Here is a 13041-nt window from a genome sequence, read left to right on the forward strand (position 1 = left end):
AGAACCTCATGGAACCAAGGAGTCCATGGTGACCCAGCAGGGCTGCATGGAGCCAATGGTCCATGGTGACACTGCCCATCCAAGGAGGCCATTTGGACACTGTGGAAGTTCATGGAGTGAGGTGGCCATTGTGACACTGAAGAACTTCATGACACCAAATATCCATGGGGACACAGCAGGGCATCATGGAACCCAGGAACCGCTGTTGGCAGTGTGGAAACTCCTGGAACCAGGGGCTGTTGTGGCACTGCAGCACCAACACAGCTGCTGCACCTTGTCCCCTGCCCTGCACAGCTCCTTGGGAGGCACAGCAGGAGCAGCACCCTGGGAGCCTCGGGAATGCCCCTCTGGGATCCATGGCACACACTGCCAGGGGCTGGAATTCCAGTTCCCAGCCAGGAAAAGATGTTCCTGCCCTTGAAGGCAAAGCTCTTATGGAAGAGCCAAAAGCCAAGTGGAGCAAGATCCTACAGTGACATTTCACTGCCAGCCTTCATAACTTCACCCATGGTTGTCGTAGCTCATGGATTGGGAATTAAATCAGGGCAGGGCCTTTTGTAGGCGCTGCCCTGGGTCAATGGAGACACTGAGAGCGAAACAGAGCAGGCAAAGGAAGGCAGGAGAGAAAGGAGGTGTTTTGGTTTGGAATGACACGTGTCTGCTAAGGGAGGCAGGAGCGTCTCCTGAAATGGAAAAATGTAGACTCATTCTTTCTGAATTGTTAAAAATTTGAAATTAAGGGGGCCTCTCTAGTAAAAATATGGGAGCAGGAATAGCAGTATTTTATCAGGGAAGAAAATAAAAAGATAAAATAAACAATGCAGTAAACGAAAACAACACTGACAGAGTCAGAATACATCCTGACACTCTGTTGGACAGGGTGTTGGCTGCAGTCCAATTGGAACTGTGGCTGCAGTCCTCCTGGAGTGTCAGGTGTGGTTCTGTTGGAGAAGTGATCCTGTAGAAAAGGGTGTCTTCTTCTGAAGAGGAAGAGGCAGCTGTTCCTCTGAGAAATCCAGCCCAGAAAAAGCTGTGTTGGTGGACCAGAATCTCAAGATTAGATGCAGGTAGGAATGCTTGGCTCCACCCTCTGGGCAGAGCATCTCACAATGGGATGTTACAGTTCTTATCAGTCATGCAGTGACATTCAATAGCCCATTATCAGCAGATGTCTCCCCTGAGGGGGGACTGATTGTGGAAGAGATAAGGAAAAACTGCCCACTTAGCACAGGACAACTGCCATACAGATGGCAAATAGAACACATCTTGCTTTTCAGTCTGGGACAGGAGGTCACAAACAAAATCAGCTGAGAAGGCGGCACTCTGAAAAGCAAACCAGAACTGACAGAATATGAATGGGACAGAAATCAATAATTCTGATAGTTTTATTTATTATCAAAATAAATCACACCCACCCAGCCCCATACAATCCTGATCCCACAACCTCAAATTTGGATCTTACTTCTCCCAGTCACCTCCCAACCCCATCTCACCCTAGAGGCTGTGGAATTGAGTAATTTTGGCATGGGACTGAGGTGGGAACCAGCCATTTTGAGGTGGGATTGAGCAATTTTGGGGTAAGATTGAGGGGTTTCAAGTGGGATTGAATCATTTTGAAGTGACAGAGCAATCCACCTTGGCTTTTGGAGTGCAAAGATATGGAGAATACTACCAGATATCCCCCAAGAACCCACAAATCCTCCAGAATATGTTCCCAAACCATAAATTCCACCTCAAATACCTGTTAAATGGTGGGACTTTTGATATCCCTGGTCAATACTCTTTTTAGTAATTTTTCAGGTGTTTTTAAGTGATTAAGATATATCAGAAGAAAATTAGGGCCAAACCAAAACCAGAGGGCCCTTGAGCATGCCCTGGGTATATCCTGACTCTGTCCGATTAAGCCAGTGTTTCTGTATCATTGCCTTGATCTTAATTTTCTTAATCAATTGTGATTCTGGCTTAGACTCTCTCCCTGGTTTGCCTTCCACCCAGGACAATACTGAATGTGCTCATCCCTTGTTTTCCTCCCAAAACAGAATTTCCCATCGCCAGCCCTTTGCCAGATGGAGGAGAAGGCTGTGAGGAAGAGGAAGGCGCCCTGGGACACCGAGGCAGGTGAGGAGGAAGTCAGTGCCCCTTTCCCCCTCTCTCCTGCTCCATCTCCCGGACCAGCCTGGCCCCCGGCTGCAGGACAGCCCCGCTGCCGACGCTCTGCTGACGGGGACGCACTGGGGGGATCTCCTTACCCTTCCTTGTGGCACGGAGGCAAATCCCATCCTCTCCTTGTCCTTCCTACCCCAGAGCAGGAGCTGAGGATGGAGACCAGGGAGGACAAATCTCTGCAGCACAACCTCATGGAAGAAGCCGATTTGAGCAACTCCACAGCGCAAGAATCCAACAGGGAAGAAAAGCCCCGGAGATCCCACACAAGGAGGGGCTGCAAACCCAGCCCAGGGTGCTCTGAGGAGGAAAGGCCCACTCTGGGTCAGGAAGGTGGGCAGAGCTTCAGCCAGAGCTCGGAGCTGGTGGTCCCTGAGCAGCATCATGATGGGGAGAAGCCCTACAAGTGCTTGGAGTGTGGGAAGAGCTTCAGGCAGAGCAACAATCTGAAACGACATCAGATGATCCACACTGGGGAATGGCCCTACGAGTGTGGAGAGTGTGGGAAGGGCTTCAGATGGAGCTCCCACCTCATCATCCACCAACGCATCCACACAGGAGAGAGGCCCTACGAGTGTCCTGAGTGTCAGAAGAGGTTTCAGACCAGCTCCAATCTCTTTGTACATCAGAGGATTCACACGGATGAGAGGCCCTTCCGCTGCCCTGACTGCGGGAAGGGCTTCAAGCAAAACTCCACCTTTGTCACCCACCGGCGCATCCACACTGGGGAGAGGCCCTACGAGTGTCCCCAGTGTGGGAAGAGCTTCACCCAGAGCTCTCACTTGACCAGACACCAACGGAGCCACCGGTGATGGAAGTCCTGTGAGTGCCCCAACTGCAGGAGGACCTTCGTGCGCCACTCCAGCTTAACCCCCCATTGAAGAACCCACATTGGGAAGAGCCCTGGTGATCCCTGTTACCTGTGATCCATGCTGGGAAGATACCTGTAACTTCTCCTGCCCCTGCCAATGACCTTATGTGGGATTGAAAACATGAGGGTCTGGCCATGGCCCTGTCACTACATTCACTCCCACCTCAGGTCATTGCCAGGGGCAGGAAAGGGACTCTCTCTCTCTCTGAGAAGGTTGTCCTTTCCAGGCAGGAGGAGACATGTGGTCAGGAAGGTACAATTGATGGTGATGTAATTTCCCCTGTAAATAGTTTTTCTTATCCCTTCTGTTGTCAATAGTTTTTCTGTTCCAGTTTGTTCCTTATCTCGTTGCTGTTCCCAGTAAATTGTTCTTATCCCAGCCTGGGATCTTTCCCTTTTTTCCTTCAGTGGAAGGTGGGAGGGCAACGAGAGCCAGCGCGGTTTTAGCGAGAGCAGGAAATTGGGGAATTCCATTCCTGAATCCCGGCCTGTGGAAACCGAGCATCCCAGCTGGTGCCAGCCCTGGTGGCCATGGCAGCAGCCTTGGGAGCGGGTCCCTGGCTGGGGCTGAGGGAATCTCTTCAATCTGGTGCCCAGGGACAGGAGTGCAGGGAGCAGCTGCAGCTGAGTCGGGGCAGGCTTAGGTTGGATCTCAGGGAAAGGTTTTTGCCCAGAGGCTGCTGGGGCACTGCCCAGGCTCCCCAGGGAAGGGTCACAGCTCCAGGGCTCTCTGAGCTCCAGCAGCGTTTGGACAGCGCTGCCAGGCCCAGGCTGGCAGTGTTGGGGTGCCCTGTGCAGGGCCAGCAGTTGGACTCGAGGATCCTGATGGGTCCCTCCCAGCTCAGCCATTTCTGTGGTTCTGGGATCCCATGACCCTGGGGATGGGAGTGCCAATGGTTGCCATGGAAACGGGCTCTGGCTGCAGGCCTGAGCTGGTGTCCATGGCAACCACCCCTGGCATGGGGTGTCCATGGAGCTGCCCAGGGACTGACCATAGCAACAGGGGCTGGGGAAGGTTGCCATGGAAACTAACCATAGCAACAGGGGCTGGTGATGGTTGCCATGGGAACTGACCATAGCAACAGGGGCTGGTGCTGGTTGCCATGGAAACTGACTATAGCAATGGGTCCTGATGAGGTTTGCTGTGGTAATCCGGGGCATCCCTCTGGCTGCCCTGGCAGGTCTGGGACCCTGGCAGGGGTCAGGAACCCCCCTGGGCAGAGCCCCCAGAGACACTGCCTGTGATCTCTGTCCATGGAAAAGAGTTTTCAATCTTACAGGATGAATTACACACTCTGAGTGTTTGATATGAGTAATAATTAGTGTGACACGGGTGCAAAAGTAGAATTTTAGGATTCTAGATAAGGGGTTCAAAGGAGGCAAGATGGAGGAAATCGTGTGTGTCCTGTCCTTTTTCATCTTCTTCATGCCTTCCATGTTTCACTGCAGTGTTGGCATTTTTCTGTTGGTTTAGACTGGGGACACATTGTTCAACACAGGTGGTAGGTATTGGCACATTATTGTAAATATAGCACAGGTAGTTTCTGGTATATAATGTTTGTAACTTCCCACTGAGGGGCAGAGCCCTGCACGCTGCCCCGCAAGAAAGGCCTACTGCAGGTCAGACAGAACATGTTATAGATAAGCAAGAATAAACAACCTTGAATACCAGCACAGACGAATTATGACTTCTTCTTTGGCAGAGGGGCTCAAAGACAGGGACTTTCTACAATTTTGGGATCATTTAAATACCACAGAATCTGACATAAATGGCATTCCTGGGTGGGCTCGAACCACCAACCTTTCAGTTAACAGCCAACAGTTTGCCTACTAATAATCAGATTTTTTGACAGGCCCTCAGAGGGGTTTCATGGGGACTTTCTAAGTGTCCCCAGGCTGCCAAAGAGCCGGGATGTCACAGGCACTCACAGGGGCTCCTGTCATGGGCAGACTGGGAGCTTTAGGCAAAGTTTATTAGAGAAGCTCCTGTCAGGTCAGGAGGCACAGAAAGGACCCCCAATAGCCCCTATAGATCCCCAAATACCTCCAAGGACCGCCAGCCTTTCTAAGCCTCTTTTTTGTGAGAGGAGCCTTGGAGCAGCAGGTTCCAATCCCTACCCCTGACATTTCAAGATCTCGTATGTAAACAATTATAAAGGTGGAATTAAAACTTTATACAATTCTCCCTTAGCATTAGGAATTATAAACCAGTGTTGGGGGTTGGGTTTTTCCTTTCTGTTTGTTCCTTATCATTGGCTGATGTTTATCGGCTGATCTCTTATTTTGGGAGGAGCTGCTGCTCTTGGAGACGGGAGTTTCCACTGCTGCTGCCACAGCCCGGGCCAGAGCTGTTTCTTCTGTCCTGGGATGAGCCTCTGCTCGTGAGAACAGCCACTAAACTGGGACCTTATTTACACCTGCCCCACTAAAAGAGAGACCTATCCCTGTCTGCTCTGGTGTCCAGGATCCTGAGCTGGGCTCTCCCTGCCCTGCTTGGAGCCCCTCACCCCCTGCCTGCCGAGACATCCTGCCAGCCCAGCTGACTGCTTTTTGCCAGTGCTGCTGGGGCACCGAGCTGACTGCTTTCTGAGAGTCCTGCTGGGGCAGCGGAGCCGGCTGCCCCGGGGTTTGTGAAGCAAAGCCTCTCTCCAGCCCTTCCCCCTTCGGACAAAGCCGCCATGGCCCCGCGCTGCCGAGCCCGGCCGGAGCGCCCCCTGCAGCCGCGTGGGGGCAGCGCACCTGCCCTGCCCCCGGGAGCCACAGCGCCCCTGCTGGCTGTGCCCGGAACTGCACCGCAGGGAAAGCGCCACGGCCCAAAGGCCGGGACTGGGCTCTGCTCTGTTTGCTGTTCGTGCCGCAGCTGCTGCTGCTTGTTTGCTTTGTTATACACACTAGCAAAGAGCTGACATTCCTATTCCCATATCTTTGCCTGCCTGAGAGCCCCTTGATTTCATGATTCTAATAATTTGGAGGGAGGGGGTTTACATTCTCCATTCCACAGGAGGCTTTTTGCTGCCTTCCCTGGCAGACACCTGTCTTGTAAACCAAGACCAGTTTTGGCACCCGATGTGCAGCCTGAGGGCATTGAGAGAAACAGGGTGAAATAAGAATAACAATTCTTGAGTAACATAATTTTTTTTTGTTGCACTGGATATAGAAACCTTGTTAGGTGTCACCATGTGGTCTAGCTTACCCTGGTTTGGGTGGCACATGGTTGTGGCTACATTTTTCCCATCCTATAACTATGGCAAATCTGGCTGATAATCAATTTGTTTGATGGGTTAATATGGTGAGGAATTTATGGATTTTTAATTTCCTCTGGATGGTGGGCACACAGATTCGAGGCTACCACACACTAACTGTATGTGTTTGAAATTACTTTAATAATGGTACCTACCATGAGGAAATGACACCAGGGGAAGTTTTCTCCCAACTCCTCAGCCAGCTCTTTGGGTCTACAGTGGTTGGTGTTCCTGCTATGCCAGTTAAGCCTATTCTGTTCAGCATTCAGAGGTAAGGGAAGATTGACTTAGATAACTATCGTAGCAGGGCGTCCCCAGCCTGTAATAATTAGCACTGACTCCATGATTCCAGAAGGCTGATCAATCACTTTATTACATTATCCTATACTATACTGCTAAGAAACACTCATCGCTCTTGCAGACAGTCCGATACAGACAGACCAGACTGGTTAATTGAAATCCAAACACCATCACCATTGGCCAATTTAGAAATCACCCTTTGATAAACAAATCTCCATAATACATTCCACATGTGCACAACAACAGGTGCAGCAAGTGAAGATAAGAATTGTTTCTCATTCTTTTCTCTGAGCTTTCTCACAGCTTCTCACAGCTTCCCAGGAAAATCCTGGGAGACCTCTCTGCTCATAGGATATGTGATTACCACAGGTCACTTGTGACAATGCAGGTCCAAGGACACCATGGTGACACTACGGAACCTCATGGAACCAAGGGGCCATTGTGACACTGTGCTGCCTCATGGAATCAAAGAGACCATTGTGAACTCGGTGACCCCAAGGAACCAAGGGTCCATGGTGACCTTGTGCAGCCGCAGTGTCACAGAGGAGCCGCTGTGACACAGCAAGGGCACACGGAGCCCAGGGGCCATTGTGACACATCAGGGCTCTGTGGAACCACGAAGCCATTGTGACATTGCAAGGCCTCATGGAAGCACGGGGCCATTGTGACACTGCAGAAGCAAGGGGAACATTGTGACACTCCAGGGCCTGATGGAACCAAGGAGACCATTGTGACACTGTGGGGTCCTACAGAACCAAGGGAACATGGAACAGGTCTGGCTGGCTGGGCCTCCTGGGGACCACCTGACAGGTCCAGCTGACCTTGGCATGTCAAGGGCTGCTTCTCATCTGTCCCTGAAGCCCTGGAGCTCTGGGCTTTTCTTCCTATGGGAGAGAACTGTCTTTCTCCTCCAGGGTTCCATGGCCAAAATTGGGATTTCTCTTCCAAAACTCCGTACATCCAAGGAATGCTCCCAAGTGAAAGCTGCCAGGGCAGACAGGTCTGGCTGCCCTTGGCCTCTTGAGAGCTGCCTCTCATCTGCTTTTGAAACACTGGGGCTTGGTGATTTCCTTCCAATGTAAATAGTTGTCCTTCTCAAGGTGTCCGTGGTCAAAATTGAGATTCCTCCTCCCAAATTCCATGTATCAATAAATTCCTCCATTATAAAACCTGCCAGGAAGAACAGGTCTTGTTGGCTGAGCCTCCCAGGAGCCACCTCTTTCTTTTTCTGCCTTTGAAACACATGGGCTCTGTGCTTTCCTTCCTATGGAAAAGAACTCTCCCTCTTATCTATGCAGAAATGGCCAAAATTTGGGTTCCATCTCCCAGATTCCCTATATCCAAGGGTTGCTTTCAGACAAAAGCTACCAGGACAAAGAGGTCTGGCTGGCCTAGACCTGGTCTGCTCCTGAAATACTGGTGTTCCGTGCTTTCCTTCCTTTGGAAAAAGCCATCCTTCTCCTCCAAATGTCCATGTCTGAAATTGGGATTCCACCTCTAAAATTCCCTATAGCCAAGGGTTGCTCCCAGCCAAAATCTGCCGGTACCATCAAGCCTGGCTGGCCTTGGCCTCTGGTGGCTGCCCCTGCCACACTGGGGCTCAGTTCTTTCCTTCTCATGGAGATCACTGTGACACTGTGGGCACCTCATGGAACCAAGGGAATCATTGTGGCACCACTGGAGCCCATGGAACCAAGGGGCCATGGTGACACCACAGGGCTTCAGGGACCCGGAGACCATTATGACTCTGTGGGGCCTGATGGAACCATGGAGACCATTGGGACCCTTCAGGGCCCGGTGTCACCAAGGGGGCATTGTGACACCTCAGGGCCTCCTGGAAGCAAGGGACCATTGGGACACTGTGGGGCCCCATGGAACCAAGGGAACATGGAACAGGTCTGGCTGGCTTGGCCTGCCAGGGGCCACCTGACAGGTCTGGCTGATCTTGGGATGCCAAGGGCTGCCTCTCATCAGCTCCTGGGGCACAGGGGGTCTTGTGCTTTCCTTTCTATGGAAAAAAACATTTCCTCTTTTCAGATGCTCATTGCCAAAACTGATATTCTCCCTAAAAAATTCCTATATGCAAGGGTATCTCTCAGAACAAAATCTGGCAGCTCTGGTTGGCCTCTGGTGGTCACCTCTCATCCCTCCAGGAAACATTGGCGCTCTCTTCCTTCATTCCTGTGGAAAAGAACTGGCTTTCATGTCCAAGGCCCATGGCCAAAATTAGAATTTGGCCTCCCAATTTCCGTATATCCAAGGATTGCTCCCAGACAAAAGTAGCCAGGACAGACAGGTCAGGCTGGTCCTGTCCTCTGGTGTTTTTCTTAGACTCTGAGCTGAATGTTTTCATTTGAAAACACCTTGGAGAGGGCCCAGAGATCTCCCAATGAGGGGTTCTGAGGCCTCAGGCACATGACCACTACGTATGGACAAAGGAGCTCTGTGCTCTGTGCTGCTGTGGTGGTTTTCCATCATGGAAGTGATGTCCTGAGAGAAGCTTCTAGAAGTTTCCTCTTTGACAAAAAAAGAATCAGTAATTAGCTTTGAGAATTGACAATCTGTTAAGCCACTAAGGAAACTGCCCACGCCCCTGCCGGGCAGGGCAGGGGAGGCCGCGGGGCCGAGGCCGGGCCGTGGCTGCGGGTGCTGACATCTGGCCGCTGCCGAGCCCTGCCCCGCCGCCAGCCCGGGCCCAGCCGGGATCCGCCGGGCCCCAGGAGCAGCCCCGGGCCGGGCCGGCTCGGCCGAGGCTCTGCCGCCCTTGGGCTTCGCCCGCAGCCAGCGGGCAGGGGAGGAGAAGCCATCGGCCCCGGCCGTGCTGCTGCTGGGCTCTGGCCTGGCTGCTGAGATCCTGGCCCTGCCCCAGCACGGCCCAGCCTGACACAGTCCCAGCGCAGCCGCTGCAGAAACCTCCATGGGAAAACAGCTCCGGCCGCAAGGACCGAGCCCGGCCGGGCTCACGGAACCATCTGCAGCCCCGGGCAGATATTGACTCTGGCAGTGCTGCCATCCTCCCTCCAGTGAGAGAAAAGGACACAGGGCAGGCACACAGAGCAGCAACATGAACCCACTGAGGTCAGTGAAGAGGAAGTTGAGTCCCAGATGGGAGGGATGAGGAGATGCCTTGATCTTGGGGCTGAAAGCCTCTGCTAAAGCTGTGGAGAAGGATGTCATTGATACATCAGACTCTCTTTTTTCCCTATTAGGCATTGAAAAGTATGGGGAGATGACTTGTTTCAGAAAAGGCCTCCATGCTAAAGTAAGCAAATCTTGAAGTACCTGTGATCCCATGAGAAGTTTGAAAAGAAAGACTGATGAGACCCTGTGCCCTCAGGGAGAGAAGAAGACCTCTGTTCCCACAGATTAAGATGATTTCAGAAATAGATGAAGAGAACTTTGCCACTAAAAAGCTCATCTTTAAACTAATATCCCTTAAGTTAACATGGGCTATAAATACAGTTTTGGGAATAGCTGTGAAAATATGGGAGGGATTTGACAGTTACAGATTTTTCTGGGCAGCTGCTATTTGTGGAAATGAAAAGCCATGAGATAACTGTATTCTTGTGGAAAAGTCTCCATAACATTATCAAGAGGAACTTCCCTCCTGAAGCGAACTGACAGAAAATGTTAGCTTTGGTGTCTTTACATTGTCAGGTCGTATGGAGAGGGGAAGTGTTTTGAAAGTTTTGTTCTGATTCTTATTACTCTTTCATTTAGTTACAGTTGATAAACTTTTCTTTAAAAGTTTAAACTTTTCTTTTGAAGTTCTGAACCTACTTTGACTTGCTCCTAATCCTATCTCAGAGCAGGAAATGAGTAAGCATATTCTAGTGAGTGCACTGGTAATTAGCCAGCACTGAACCCACCACACTAATTGGTGCATTGGCCAAGAAATCTCAAAATGGTGAACCAAAACCACAACAGAAACTTCCTGATGAACTGCACGAGAGCAGAGGGAAATCAAGGCAGAGCCATGGTTTGTCAGAACTTGTTGATCCTAATGAGCCCCGTGGTGCATTTGGAGCTGAGCCCTGGAACCTCGGGGCCTGAGAGGAGATTGCACAAAACTTTCCAGGAGTTAAAATCAAGAGCAAACACCCAAAATGTCTCAATGCATTAATGGGTCCAACTGAGGTCCATCCCCAACAAAGGCTCCTTATGGACTCTTTGGAGGAGAGAACTGGAGACCAGGATGGCACAAAAACCTCTCAGAGACTCAAAATGGCACAAAAACCTCTCAGTGTGGAAAAGAAAATCCAAAGTATCTGAAAAAAGTTGAGTATCTAAAAGTATTAATGAGCTCCACTGAGTGTCAGTACAAAGCTCTCAAGGGACTCGTTAAAGCAGATAATTGGGGCCATGATTGCACAAACCTCTCACAGAGTCTGGATCAAAAGGGAAACACCAAGTACCTTAAAAGAACTGAAGTACCTTGAAGCATTAATGAGCCCCTCTGAGTGTTGTCACTGACAAAGGCTCTCCAGGGACAAATTACAGCAGATAATTGGAGGCCAGGATTGCACAAACCTGTCAGAAACTCCAAGGCAAAAGCAAAAGCCCAAAGTCCTTTGAAAAACCTGCAGTCCCTGGGAGCATGAAGGAGCCCCCAGGGCCATTCCTGGCCAAGGCTCCCCAGGGACTCCTTCCAGCAGATCCTTGAGGCCACTGGGATGTGGGCTAGGGGGGATGCTGAGGGCAGGACCAGGGGGTGACAGTGCCCAGCCTGGCTGGGGCTGTGCCAGGAGGCCCCAGGGCTTCAGGACAAGGTGTCTCCTCCCAGCCCTTGGTGGCACAGACCCTGCTGTGCCCCAGGGCACCAAGACTTGGCTTCTCTTTGTCCCCATCTGTCATCAGTGCCTCCAGTTCTCTGCTCTGCCTGGGGCCTGGGGACACTTTCTCAGTCGTGTCCCTCAGTGGGACCCATTAAAAGTCCAAGAAACTTTGGAGTGTGATTCTGACTTGGAGTTCTGGAGGGGTTTCTGCAGCTGCCTCTCAGGGCCTGATGTTCAGGGCCTGAGCACAAAGCCCCAGAGGGTCATTAAAGTCCTTGTGCTGTGTCTGTGCTGCTGAGCTGGGCTGGGCTCCTGGCACAGAGGGTGATCCTGGTAACCAAGCAGAGCTTCAAAAGCACATTTCTCTTGCTGAGCAGCTCTTCTCCCAGCCCAGCAGGGCTGGGGCACTGCCTGCAGCCAGCCCGGGCACAGCACAGAGGCACAGAGAGCTTCAATCAGTCAGGGCTGGGAAGGGCTGAGAAGTGCCTGGGGCAGAATCACTGCCAGCCCTTGGCACAGGAACCTCTGGCTGCAGGACAATGCAGCTGCAGCTCCTGGAGTGATCTCCTAAAGCTGGAACATCCCAATGCCCACAGACCCTGTGAGTACAATTCTGAGTATTTCTGGTGCAGGACAGGTGAAACGGTCATGAAGCTCTGACATGGTGAGGGGTTCTGATCAGTCATAGAGTATTTCCAAGACAAGGATTTTGATAAAAATGAGGAAATTTCCTAAGATTTTGTATTCAGTTTCCTACTACTGGAGAGTGGCAGGGATGGGGGGGAAATAGTACAGGTGTTTTGAATTTGGACCAGCACGTGAGATATCTGAATTGTTATTTTAGTAATCAATAGGGTCACAGCAGATGCCTAATGTGCTTGCAGCTCCTCTGCCAGTGGACAGCAGCAGCATCACCTTTGCTGGAGCCATCAGGCTCAGTCTGAGCTGTCCTTTTTCCAAGCTGCAAATAGAACCTGCCCCCAGCCAGTGCCCTGCAAACAGGCAGGGTTCTGTCAGGCCAAGGAGAGTGCACAGAAATTTGGGGTCTGGGAGTGCTGCCAGGGAGAGATCAGGCACAGAGAAGCACCTGCAGGAGGAAAATCTCCAGGAAGCAGAGAGAAGATCAGGGAAGGAGAGAAAACAAAACCCAGAAATGCTGAGGCAGGGAGAGTTTAGAGATGCCCAGAGGATCCCCTCCAGTGCAGCCCCTCCCTCTGCACAAGCCCCCTCCCTCCTTTCCCCCAGCCAAGCCTCTGCCCTCAGGGCCGGGGCTCCAAGGTGTGCAGCCCCTCCTGTGCAGGCAGAGCTGCAGCAGAGCCGTGGGGCAGCTCTGCAGCCCCAGGCCCAGTTCCCTCTGCAGAGCACAGGGCTGGGAGCAGCTGCCCGGCACTGGGGGCTCTGGCAGGGGGCACAGCTGGCTCAGGGTGACACAGCTGTCCCCAGTGCCCGGCTCTGGGCAATGCTGGCAGTGCAGTCAGGGAAGGAGCTGCATCTCCCTTCATCCAGTGCCATCAGAAGGACTCTTGGAAGTCTCCCTGAGATTTCAGTCCAAGCTGGGAGATTCAATCCAGGGAGCAAATCTGTCCTAGAGCATCTCTGATTTATAAGATTGATGGGGAAATGCAGATGTGTTCTGACACTGAAAATGCTGCTGGGTTGGTGAAATGAGCAAGGTGAGTCCTTGGCTCCA

General features: G+C 51.7%; 1 protein-coding gene across 1 annotated transcript in view; it reads right to left on the reverse strand.

Annotated features, from left to right (window-relative positions):
• Positions 1-13041, reverse strand: part of LOC140680874 (uncharacterized) — a 989054-nt gene that overhangs the window by 681317 nt on the left and 294696 nt on the right. The gene's annotated exons all lie outside the window — the stretch shown is intronic.

The sequence above is a fragment of the Taeniopygia guttata genome, chromosome 30 (genome assembly GCF_048771995.1).
Source record: "Taeniopygia guttata chromosome 30, bTaeGut7.mat, whole genome shotgun sequence".
Classification (NCBI taxonomy): Eukaryota; Metazoa; Chordata; class Aves; order Passeriformes; family Estrildidae; genus Taeniopygia; species Taeniopygia guttata.